Source organism: Herpailurus yagouaroundi, unplaced genomic scaffold, assembly GCF_014898765.1.
Source record: "Herpailurus yagouaroundi ecotype Mexico unplaced genomic scaffold, PumYag 29, whole genome shotgun sequence".
Taxonomy (NCBI): domain Eukaryota; kingdom Metazoa; phylum Chordata; class Mammalia; order Carnivora; family Felidae; genus Herpailurus; species Herpailurus yagouaroundi.
This window is the reverse complement of record NW_024412377.1, coordinates 72165933-72179238: the sequence shown is the minus strand read 5'-3', so window position 1 is coordinate 72179238 and position 13306 is coordinate 72165933. Positions and strand designations below refer to the sequence as shown.

Here is a 13306-nt window from a genome sequence, read left to right as displayed (position 1 = left end):
TGGTCTGAAAGTATGCATGGTATGATTTCAATTCTTGTAAACTTATGAAGGGCTGTTTTGTGACCCAGTATATGATCTATCTTGGAGAATGTTCCATGTGTACTCGAGAAGAAAGTATATTCTGTTGCTTTGGGATGCAGAGTTCTAAATATATCTGTCAAGTCCATCTGATCCAATGTCTCATTCAGGGCCCTTGTTTCTTTATTGACCGTGTGTCTAGATGATCTATCCATTTCTGTAAGTGGGGTGTTAAAGTCCCCTGCAATGACCACATTCTTATCAATAAGGTTGCTTGTGTTTATGAGTAATTGTTTTATATATTTGGGCGCTCCAGTATTTGGCGCATAGACATTTATAATTGTTAGCTCTTCCTGATGGATAGACCCTGTCACTATTATATAATGTCCTTCTTCATCTCTTGTTACAGCCTTTAATTTAAAGTCTAGTTTGTCTGATATAAGTATGGCTACTCCAGCTTTCTTTTGGCTTCCAGTAGCATGATAAATAGTTCTCCATCCCCTCACTCTCAATCTAAAGGTGTCCTCAGGTCTAAGATGAGTCTCTTGTAGACAGCAAATAGATGGGTCTTGTTTTTTTATCCATTCTGATACCCTGTGTCTTTTGGTTGGCGCATTTAATCCATTTACATTCAGTGTTATTAGAGAAAGATGTGGGTTTAGAGTCATTGTGATGTCTGTATGTTTTATGCTTGTAGTGATGTCTCTGGTACTTTGTCTCACAGGGTCCCCCTTAGGATCTCTTGGAGGGCTGGTTTAGTGGTGACAAATTCCTTCAGTTTTTGTTTGTTTGGGAAGACCTTTATCTCTCCTTCTATTCTAAATGACAGACTTGCTGGATAAAGGATTCTCGGCTGCATATTTTTTCTGTCTAGCACACTGAAAATCTCGTGCCAACTCTTTCTGGCCTGCCAAGTTTCAAAAGAGAGATCAGTCACGAGTCTTATAGGTCTCCCTTTATATGTGAGGGCACGTTTACCCCTTGCTGCTTTCAGAATTTTCTCTTTATCCTTGTATTTTGCCAGTTTCACTATGATATGTTGTGCAGAAGATCGATTCAAGTTACGTCTGAAGGGAGTTCTCTGTGCCTCTTGGATTTCAATGCCTTTTTCCTTCCCCACTTCAGGGAAGTTCTCAGCTATTATTTCTTCAAGTACCCCTTCAGCACCTTTCCCTCTCTCTTCCTCCTCTGGGATACCAATTATGCATATATTATTTCTTTTTAGTGTATCACTTAGTTCTCTAATTTTCCCCTCATACTCCTGGATTTTTTTATCTCTCTTTTTCTCAGCTTCCTCTTTTTCCATAACTTTATCTTCTAGTTCACCTATTCTCTCCTCTGCCTCTTCAATCCGAGCTGTGGTGGTTTCCATTTTGTTATGCATTTCATTTAAAGCGTTTTTCAGCTCCTCGTGACTGTTCCTTAGTCCCTTGATCTCTGTAGCAAGAGATTCTCTGCTGTCAGCTATACTGTTTTCAAGCCCAGCGATTAATTTTATGACTATTATTCTAAATTCACTTTCTGTTATATTATTTAAGTCCTTTTTGATCAGCTCATTAGCTGTTGTTATTTCCTGGAGATTCTTCTGAGGGGAATTCTTCCGCTTGGTCATTTTGGATAGTCCCTGGCGTGGTGAGGACCTGCAGGGCACTTCCCCTGTGCTGTGGTGTATAACTGGAGTTGGTGGGCGGAGCCACAGTCAGACCTGATGTCTGCCCCCAGCCCACCGCTGGGGCCACAGTCAGACTGGTGTGTGCCTTCTCTTCCCCTCTCCTAGAGGCGGGACTCACTGTGGGGTGGGGTGGCCTGTCTGGGCTACTTGCACCCTGCCAGGCTTGTGATGCTGGGGATCTGGCGTCTTAGCTGGGGTGGGTAGGCAAGGTGCACAGGGGCAGGAGGGGCAGGCTTAGCTTGCTTCTCCTTAGGTGATCCACTTCAGGAGGGGCCCTGTGGCAGCAGCAGGGAGTCAGATCCGCTGCCGGAGGTTTGGCTCCGCAGAAGCGCAGAGTTGGGTGTTTGTGCGGAGCGAGCAAGTTCCCTGGCAGGAACTGGTTCTCTTTGGGATTTTGGCTGGGGGATGGGCGGGGGAGATGGCGCTGGCGAGCGCCTTTGTTCCCCACCAAACTGAGCTCTGTCGTCGGGGGGCTCAGCAGCTTTCCTTCCATTTGTCCTCCAGCCTTCCCGCTTTCTGAGCAGAGCTGTTAACTTATGACCTCCCAGACATTAAGTCGCGCTTGCTGTCGGAACACAGTCCGTTAGGCCCCTCCGCTTTTTGCAAGCCAGACTCGGGGGCTCTGCTTGGCCGGCGAGCCGCCCCTCCGCCCCGGCTCCCTCCCGCCAGTCCGTGGAGCGCGCACCGCCTCGCCGCCCTTCCTACCCTCTTCCGTGGGCCTCTCGTCTGCGCTTGGCTCCGGCGACTCCGTTCTGCTAATCCTCTGGTGGTTTTCTGGGTTATTTAGGCAGGTGTAGGTGGAATCTAAGTGATCAGCAGGACGCGCGGTGAGCCCAGCGTCCTCCTAAGCCGCCATCTTCGAACCAGTCTAAACATGGAATTTTAAAGATGAGTTGGCTTGCCAGGTTGAAAATTGACTGGGTATGGCAACAGTGCAGTAGTCTAGACTAGAGACAGTGATGGCTTGGACAAGGACAGTAGCAGTGGATGACAAAAGGAACTAGATTGGAGTGACATTTAGAAAGCGAAATACATATGGAGTGCCTGGGTGGCTCAGTCGGTTGGGTGTCCAACTTCGGCTCAGGTCAAGATTATCTCACGGTTCACGAGTTCGAGCCCCAGGTTGGGCTCTGTGCTGACAGCTCAGAGCCTGGAGCCTGCTTTGGATTCTGTGCCTCCCTCTCTCTCTCTCTCTCTCTCCCCCCCTACCCTACTCGTACTGTCTCTTTCTCACAAATTAAACATTTTTAAAAATTAAAAAAAAAAATAAAAGAAAGTGAAATACATAAAACCTGATAAAAGATTTGATATGGTTATATGGGAGAAGACCATCAGCTCTAGGTATGCTGACTTGTACAGGTAGATAAATGCTGAGAGGCTATAGTGAGTTGGTGAAAACTGCAAAAGCATAAGATTAGGGAATAAGGAGTCATTTAATTAGTAATTAGTATGCATACATTTAGTGTGATGGTTAATTTTATGTGTCAGCTTGGCTAGGTTATGGTGCCCAGATATTTGGCGGTGACAAATCAGTTTAGATATAGCTATGAAGGTTTTTTTTTTAGGGGGGGGATGAAAATGGCATATTAACGTTTATTTGATTAGTGAGATTGAATATTTTAATACATTTATTATCCATTTATATTTCTTCTGTGGTTTGCCTGTTGGTGTCATAGAATCATTTCTCTATGAGGGTATTCCTTTTCTTTTTTATTTTATTTTATTATTTATTTTATTTTTTATTCCAGTATAGTTATATATATAAATATATATATAGTTATATGTATTTTTTTTATTTTATTTTATTATTTATTTTATTTTATTCCAGTATAGTTATATAGTTATATATATATATATATATATATATATATATATATATATATATCCCAGTACAGTGTTATATATATAGTGATTCAACAATTCTGTACATTACACGGTGCTCATCACAGTAAGTGTACTCTTAACTCCCTTCACCTATTTCATCCATCCCCCCACTCACCTCCCCTCTTGTAATCATCACTTTGTTCTCTAGAGTTAAAAGTCTGGTTCTTGGTTTCTCAGTCTGTCTGTCTCTCCTTTTCTTCCTTAGCTCATTTGTTCTGTTCCTTAAATTCCACATATGAGTGAAACTGTATGGTATTTGTCTTTCTCTGACTGACTTATTTGTATTCTAGATCCACCCATGTTGTTGGCAATTGTCAAGATTTCAGTCTTTTTTATGGCTGGGTAGTATTCCATTTGTGTGTGTGTGTGTGTGTGTGCGTGCGTGTGTGTGTGTGTGTGTGTGTGTGTATGTATATACACCGCATTTTCTTTATCCATTCATCTATGGATCGATACTGGGCTGGTTCCATAATTTGGCAATTGTAAATAATGTTTCAGTAAACATAGAGGTGCATGTATCTTTTCAAATTACTATTTTTGTATTGTTTGGGTAAATACCTAGTAGTGAAATTACTGCTTCATATGGTAGTTCTATTTTTAATCATTTGAGGAATTTCCATACTATTCTCCACAGTGACTACACCATTTTGCATTCCCACCAACAGTGCACAAGCATTCCTTTTTCCTTACATGCTTGACAGTACTTGTTTCTTGAATTTTTTTTTTATTTTAGCCATTTTGACAACTATGAGGTGATAGTGCATTATAGTTTTGATTTGCATTTCCCTGGTGATGAATGGTGTTGAGCATCTGTATGTCTTCTTTGGAGAAATATCTGTTCATGTCTTCTGCCCATTTTTTAATTGGATTACTTGGTTTTGGAGTGTTGAATTGTGTCAGTTCTTTATTTATTTTGGATACTAACCCTTTAGTGGATATGTCATTTGAAAATACCTTCTCCAATTAAGTAGGTTGTCTTTTAGTTTCGTTAATTTGTTTCCTTTGTTGAGTGGAAGCTTTTTATTTTGATGTAGTCCCAATAGTTCATTTTTGTTTTTATTTCCCTTACCTCAGGAGACATATCTAGAAAAATGTTGCTCCCACTTATGTCAGAGAAATTGCTGCCTGTGCTCTCTTCTAGGAATTTTATATTTTTAGGACTCACATTGAGGTCGTTAGTCCATTTTAAGTTTATTTTTTTGTATCGTGTAAGAAGGTGGTCTAGTTTCTTGCTTTTGCGTGTAGGTGACCAGTTTTCCCAGCACCATTAAAAACATCATCTTTCTCGGAGTGCCTGGGTGGATCAGTCAGTTAAACGTCTGACTCTTTGTTTCGGCTCAGGTCATGACCTCATGAGTTTGAGCCCCACATTGGGCTTGGCACTGGAAGTGTGGAGCCTGCTTGGGATTCTCTCTCTACCTCTCTCTCTGCCCCTTCCCTACTTGTGCTTTTTCTGTCTCTCTCAAAATTAAATAAATAAAGCTTTAAAAAAAAAAGAATGTCTTTTTCTCATTGCATATTCTTGCCTTCTTTGTGAAAGATTAATTGACCATATAATGTAGATTTATATTCTGTTCCTTTGATCTATGTGTATATTTTTATGCCAGTACAATGCTGTTTTGATCATTACAGATTTGTAATATACCTTGAAGTCTGGAATTGTGATAACTCCAGTTTTGTTTTTCATTTTCAGAATTGCTTTGCCTACTTTAGACCTTTTGTGGTTCCATACAAATTTTACCATTGTTTGCTTTAGTTTTGTGAAAAATACTGTTGGTATTTTGATGGGGATTATATTAAATCTGTAGGTTGCTTTGTGTAGTATGGACATTTTAACAATATTTGTTCTTCCAATCCATGAGCATGGAATATCTTTCCATTTGTTTGAGTGATCTTTAATTTCGCTCATCAGTGCTTAATAATTTTCAGAGTAGAGGTCTTTCACCTCCTTGTTTAAGTTTATTCCTAGGTATTTTATTATTTCTGATGCAATCATAAATAGGATTGTTTTCTTAATTCCTCTCTCTACTAATTAATTGTTAGTGTATAGAAATGTAACAAATTGGAGCGCCTGGGTGGCACAGTCGGTTAAGTGTCCGACTTCAACCAGGTCACAATCTCGCGGTCCGTGAGTTCGAGCCCCGCGTCAGGCTCTGGGCTGATGGCTCAGAGCCTGGAGCCTGTTTCCGATTCTGTGTCTCCCTCTCTCTGCCCCTCCCCCGTTCATGCTCTGTCTCTCTCTGTCCCAAAAATAAATAAACGTTGAAAAAAAAAAAAAAGAAATGTAACAAATTTATGTATATTGATTTTGTGTCCCATGACCTTACAGAATTCATTTATTAGTTCTAGTAGTTTTTTGGTGGAGTCTTTAGGGTTTTATATATATAGTATCGTGTCATCTGCAAATAGTGAAAGTTTTACTTTTTCCTTACCAATTTGGATGCCTGTTATTTCATTTTCTTGTCTGAGTGTGGTGGCCAGGACTTCCAGTACTATGTTGAATAAAACTGGTGAGAGTGCATATCCTTGTCTTGTTCCTGATATTAAGCAGAAAGCTCTGTTTTTCAGCATCGAATGTGATGTTAGCTGTGGGTTTTCATATATGGCCTTTATTATATTGAGGTATGTTTCCTCTAAACCTACTTTGTTGAGAATTTTTATCATGAATGGGTGTTGTATTTTGTCAAACGTTTTTCTGCATCTATCGAAATGACCAAATGGTTTTAATCCTTTCTCTTGTTGATGTGATGTGTCACATGGATTGATTTGTGAATATTGTGAATATTGAAACCCTCTTTCATTGTTATCTCTCCTTGTTGGATTGTCCCCTTAATGATTATGTAGTGTCTTTTTTTGTCTCTTGTTACAGTCTTTATTTTAAAGTCTATTTTTTTCTAATATAAGCATTGCTACCCTGGCTTTCTTTTCACTTCCATTTGCATGATAAATGCTTTTCCACCCCTTCAACTTCAATCTGCATGTGTCTTTTGGTCTGAAATAAGTCTCTTGTAGGCAGCATATAGATGGGACTTGCTTTTTAGCCATTCTGTCATCCTGTGTCTTTTCATTGGAACATTTAGTCCATTCAAAATACTTATTGATAGGTATGTGCTTATTGCCACTCTGTTACTTGTTTTATGGTTGTTTTTGTAGTTCTCTGTTCTCTCATCTCTTGCTCCCTTTTCTCATGATTTGCTGGCTTTTTTAGTGATATACTTGATTCCTTTCTTTTTATTTTTTGCATATCTGTTACTGGTTTTTTATTTGTGGTAGGTTGTAATAGGTTTGTATACAACATCTAATGCATATAGCAGTCCATATTAAGTTGATGGTCACTTAAAGTTGAACCCATTCTTTATTCCTTTCCCTGTCCACCTTTTAGGTATATGATGTCATACTTTACATCCTTTTATTTTGTGAATCCCTTGACTGAATTTTATAGATATACTTAATTTTACTGCTTTTGTGCTTCCTACTTTTCTTACTCCTGCTTATGATCTTTCCTTTCCATTCAAAGAGTCCCCTTTAACATGTCTTGTAGGGCTGGTTTAGTGGTCATGAATGCCTTTAACTTTTGTTTGTCTGGAAACCCTTTATCTCTTTGTGAATGATTGCCTTACTGGATAGAGTAATCTTGGCTACAAGTTGTTTTGTTTTTCTTTCAGCACTTTAAATATATCATGCCACTCCTTTCTGGCCTGAAAATTTCTGCTGAAAAATCAGCTGTCATCCTTACAGGGTTTCTTTTTTATGTAACTGTTTTATTTTGCCGCTTTTAAAATTCTCTCTTTATCACTACTTTTTGCCATTTTAATTACTGTGTCTTGGTGTGTAACTCCTTGAGTTGATTTTGTTTTGGGCTCTTTGTGCATCCTGGATCTAGATATCTGTTTCCTTCCCCAGATTCAGGATGTTTTCAGCTATTGTTTCTTCAAATAAATTTTCTCATTTGTCTTCCCCTTCTGGCATCCCCATAATGCAAATATTATTATGCTTGATGGTGTTACTGAGTCCCTAAGTCAATTTCCATTTTTCTTTTTCTTTTTCTTTTTTTTTTTTTCTTTCTCATGTTCAGCTTGACTGTTCTCCATTACTCTCTCCTCCAGGTCACTAACCCATTCTTCTGTTTCCTCTAGTCTACTAGTTATTCCATTTAGTTCATTTTTCATTTCATTCATTGAGTTTTTCATGTCTGATTGGTTCTTTTTTATGTTTGTTCTCTCTTTGTTAAAGGTCTCACTGAGGTCCTCCACTCTTTTCTCAAGTTCAATGAGTATCTTTATGACCATTACTTTAAATTTTCTATCAGACACATTACTTATCTCTATTTCATTTAGTTCCCTTGCTGTGATTTTGTCCTGTTCTTTCATTTGGGACATATTCTTCTGTCTCCTCATTTTGTCTAACTCTCTGTGTTTGTTTCTTTCTGTTAGGAAAGTCAGCTACATCTCCTGCTCTTAAAAGTAATGGCCTTTTGAAGAAGAGGTCCGGTAGTGCCCTACAGTGCAATATCCCCTATTCACCAGGAGCTGGTGCTTCAGGTATGTCTCCTTTGTGTGTTATGTATGCTCTGCTGTTGTGACTGAGATGCTTTTGCTTTCAGTCCCATTGGATGCATTGGTTCTTTTTGCCTATTTTGGGCAGAGTTTGGTCCCTGTGTTGTTAGTGGGCCAGTCTTGGGCCACCTTGAGCTTGAGTTTAGTCAGACCAGGCATTTGCCAGAGATGAGATAACACCAAACTGGAGGGTGCTTCCCTTGTGTTGTCCCCTAAGAAGCTTTTGTTGGTTGATAGGGCCTGCAGTCAAACCAAATGTCTGCCCCCAGCCCACTGCTGGGACTGCAATCAGATTGGTGTGTGTGGTTATCTTCCCCTTTCCCTAGGGCAGAAATCACTTTGAAGTGGTGCTGGCTCCTGTCAGGCTGTTTACACATTGCCAGGCTTGTGCCACCATGCAAGACGGGCTCTGGCCAAGGGCATATTGGAGGGGGGTGTGTCCACAGGAGAACACACGGGCAGTGAACACAGGGCTCCCTGTTAGCAAGTCAGATAGAGAGTGTTGGCACTGCACTGTTCCCACAGGTGTCTATGCTTCTAGGCTGGGAGGCAGGGGAGGGAAATGGCTCCAGACAGCTCTTTTGTTCTTAGAGAAGTCTCCCAAAGATCTCCAGCACATGCACTGAGATTAGTAAACAAATCTCCCTCCCATATACATTGGACATTTTTCAACCTGCTGCTTCTATGCTGCATCTCTTCTGGATTGCTTGTTGTGCTGTCTCTTTAAGGGCAGGGACTTGGTTTCCTTTCACCCACCTGGCTTTCTCAGAGCTGAGCCTGCTGATTTTTAAAGTTCCAGGTGTTAAGCCCCACAGATTGTAAGAACTTGCAAAATTATGCCCTTTTGGTTTCAGAACCAAATGCTGGGTTTCCTGTTCCAGGGTATGAGAGTCTGTCTCTTTCCCCTCTCCAGGACCCTGGTATCCCTCCCTTCAGCAGACAGTCTGGTGGGTCAGAACTCCACCTTTCCTACCCTCTTTGATGTGGCTTCTTCTCTACATTTGGTTGTGGAGAGTCTGCTCTGCCAGTATTCAGGTTGTTTTCTGGGTTATTTACACTGATGTGGATGTTAGTTGTATCCATGGAAGGAGATGAGCTTAGGGTCCTCATGCTCCACCATCTCCCTACATTTAAATTAGAAGACTTTGAACAAAGCAGATTATCCTCTATAATGTAATTGAGTCTCTCATCTAATCTAACTGAAGGCTTTAAGAGAAAGAGACTGCGAGCTCTGAGGAAAAGGAAATTCTGCCAGCAGACTCAACCCATAACTTTGGTTCTTCCCTGTGTCTCCAGGCTGCCAAACTCACCCTGCACATATTGGGCTAGGCAGCCCTAAAATCACATGAACCAATTTTTAAAAATCTCTCTCTTTCTCACTCTATAGACATAGATTTCTCTGTTTCTCTGGAGAACCCTGAAAATACAGTTCATAATGACCTGATATTGTAAAACAAAATACATTTGCCTATATGCATTAAGTAAGACTTGTAAAAAATATATCAAATATTAGAGTTTTAGCGGTTTTATGACTGGGGTGCCTATGAGACATTCAAATGAAGATGTCAAGTAGGGAACTGGATATGCAGCTCAGAAACTCAGAAAACAGTGACCTGGGGTTGTATCATTATGATTTGTCAGCATATAAGTAAATTTTAACATCCATGGGAGTAGAAGAGACATTTAACTAGTGAGAAATTTCCAGAATTTTTCTAATTGCTTTGTATATCTCATTTTATTTAAAGTTTATAGCAACTCCATAAAATAGGCATTATAATCCCCAATTTACAGATGTAGAATTGAGACTTAAAAATTAATTATTTTGCCGGAACCCACACAGGTTAAATTCAAACCTCAGAATGACTGACTCCAAAGCCAACTCTCTTAATCATTGTGCTTTTATCTTATTTTTCTTTAGCTTCAGATTATTTTATCAGGAGATCTTTTTTTTTTTTTTTAATTTTTTAATATTTATTTATTTATTTTTGAGAGAGAGAGAATGCAAACTGGGGGAAGTAGAGAGAGAGAGATTCCCAAGCAGGCTCCATACGTAGGTCAGAGCCCAACACAGGGCTCTCCATCTCACTATACCAGAGCCAAAATCAAAAGTCAGATGCTGAACCTACTGAGCCACCTAGGCACCCATTATCATGAGTTTTAAACCCAGTTTTAACTTTGTAAGTAAAAGATTTAACAAATAGTTAAGTAAAAGAGTAAAATCTTTCTGGAAACTGAATTCTTAACACATACAAATAGCTAAGGTTATTTTAATGCCATTTGACACAATAATTCCACTTGTAAAATACACTCTAAAGAAATAAACAGAGGGGAAGATAAAGATGTTTTGCATATGGATGGCCCTTACCAGATTACTGATAATCTTGGAAACCTGGAATAGCCTAAACATCCAAAGGTATGTGAATGGTTAAATAAATCATTATGTATTCACCTAATGTTTATTATGTAGTCATTGAAAAGTCATAAATTCAAAAATACTTCAAAATGTTAGAAAATGCTACAAATATTAGGCGGGAAAATGCACACATGTTTAATGATAATATGATGTTAAAAGTATATTTGTACATGTGCATGTAAAGAGGTTTTGTAGACAGTATACCAAATATTAAGAGTGCTTACCTCTATGTTGTAGAGTGGGTAATTTTAAATTCTTTTTCATATTTTTTAAGTACTTTCTAAATTTTTCTGCAATGAATATGTATTACATTGCACTAAGAAAAAAAAACCCTTTTGTTTTATTTTTAATAAACAATGAATTTCAAAATCCAGGAGCTAAAACTGTAAAGCTTCTATTCTCTAGCAAACTAAGTCATTTAATATGTTAGCTTCAGCTATAGCATGTGTTTATATTTTTATTAAAATTTTAATGAGTTTAAAAATACTTACTAATCTTCTAGAAAGTTTTAAGAATTAATGTTTATATTGTGCTTTGGGATCCTTGGCTAAAAGGTGCTACATAATGCAATATATTATTATTAAATGTTATTAAAGTAAATTGAAGGCAAAGCATGTAATAAAAATTTCCCTGTGGCAAAAATCTGAAGTCCATATATGGTTTCATGGTACTTCGATCACATTTAACTGTGAAAGTACCAACATTAACATGAAAAGATTTTTGCTGTGGCCTGCAATCAACAATGAATACGTACTGTGTAGCATTTCATATTTAATTACACATCATATATCATAGTAGATTTTGAAATTATACACCACAAAATTTTATATTACTAGATGCCAATATTACAAATGTTAAAATGTTTTTCTGGGGCCCCTGGGTGGCTCAGTTGGTTGGGCATCCAACTTCGGCTCAGGTCATGATCTCATGTTTAGTGGGTTCGAGCCCCGCATCAGGCTCTGTGCTGTCAGCTTCAGAGCCTGGAGCCTGCTTCAGATTCTGTGCCTCCCTCTCTCTCTACCCCTCCCCTGTTCATAGTCTGTCTGTCTGTCTCTCTCTCAAAAATAAATAAACATTAAAAAACATTTAAAAAATATATTTTTTATTTCAGAGAATTCACACAGCTAGTTTCTCTTGATAACAGTAATATTAAGGGCATATTGATAGAAATGGAATTTTTAAATCTCAGACCACCATCAAAACTTCCAGGTGTATAATCATATTTTCAGTCAGTTCTTATTCACATTAGAAGCAAGTATTAGAAGTAAGTAATAGAGAGCATCTATCAGTCAGGTCCTCAGATCTTCTGACTTACAATAATCATGATATACAAGTGAGGAGAAAAAGAATATTTGCAGAGACTATATCTATGTAAATAATAGAAAGAATCAGGAAGGAGGAGAAGATAATTATGTTTGTTGGTTTCAAATTCATAATGTGGGATGTTCAGTAACAACTTCAGGGTAGCAAGAGAACTGGAGAATTTAGGAAGGACTTTTTAGAAACCTAATTAAGAAATTCTCTTCAAAATACTATGAAGGAAGTAGGTAGACATTGGAATTCTTTAGTTGTCTTTGTTGGCTGGACACTTTTTAAAAAAAAATATTTGATTCTTTGGAAATTGTGTCAACCGAGGCTGCAAGATTTATTTGGGTAACAAAGGAATGTAATTGAAAAACAAATGAGTTATAACGTTAATCACTCTAGTCAAATGTACATATTAAAGATCATTTCCCTTTTATTACACAAGTCAAAGGAAAATACTCCCATGTTTTAAGAGGTTAATTCTAATATTAGGTTAGAAAGTCATATTTTACAAATTAAATTATTAGAACTGGGGTGCCTGGGTGACTCAGTTGGTTAAGTGTCTGACTTCGGCTCAGGTCATGATCACGGGGTTCCTGGGTTCAAGCCCCATGTCAGGCTCTGTGCTGACCGCTCAGAGCCTGGAGCCTGCTTCAGATTCTGTGTCTCCCTCTTTCTTTGCCCCTCCCCCTCTCTCTCACACACACACATACACACACACACACACACACACACTCTCTCTCTCTGTCTTTCTCTCTCAAACGTAAATAAACATTTAAAAAATGATGAAAATAAGAATTAGCCAGCATTGGTAAAATATGGATGAGGTTAGGCAGCCTTTTTTCACAAGTGAACTGTTCTTTAATAGGTAAACAATCCTTCAATAATGAACATTTTCTTTGATGTTTTTCAATTGCCTAAATGGAAGTTAACATTTTTAATGAATAAAACAATATAAGTTATATATAAGCCAGAAGACAATTTCAAAAAATAAGTGCCTTATGAAATGATGAGGTTAAACTTTAGTATGCATTAGAATCATCAGGATAGTTTATTTCAAATATAGATTCCAGGGTTCAGTCTGATGTGGAACCTAGGCATTTGGCCAAATGATTCTGAAGCAGAAGAGTTAAAATCAGTTTGAGAAACATTGAGTTAAGGTTTAATTCCAAATAATTGGAGAAACTTTATGATCTGCAAAGCTATATATATGATATTTTTCAGCAAGTTTTTACATACATAATATCCTAAAAAGTACTAATTGCAAGTCAAATTCTTTTTTTTTTTTTTAATTTTTTTTTTAACGTTTATTTATTTTTTTGGGACAGAGAGAGACAGAGCATGAACGGGGGAGGGGCAGAGAGAGAGGGAGACACAGAATCAGAAACAGGCTCCAGGCTCTGAGCCATCAGCCCAGAGCCCGACGCGGGGCTCGAACTCACGGAGCGCGAGATCGTG

General features: G+C 38.4%; 1 long non-coding RNA gene across 1 annotated transcript in view; it reads left to right on the top strand.

Annotated features, from left to right (window-relative positions):
* Positions 1-13306, top strand: part of LOC121041256 (uncharacterized) — a 56886-nt gene that overhangs the window by 32432 nt on the left and 11148 nt on the right. Inside the window, exon 2 of the long non-coding RNA XR_005795638.1 lies at positions 8008-8115. This is a non-coding gene — a long non-coding RNA (uncharacterized LOC121041256). The remainder of the gene's footprint in view (positions 1-8007; positions 8116-13306) is intronic.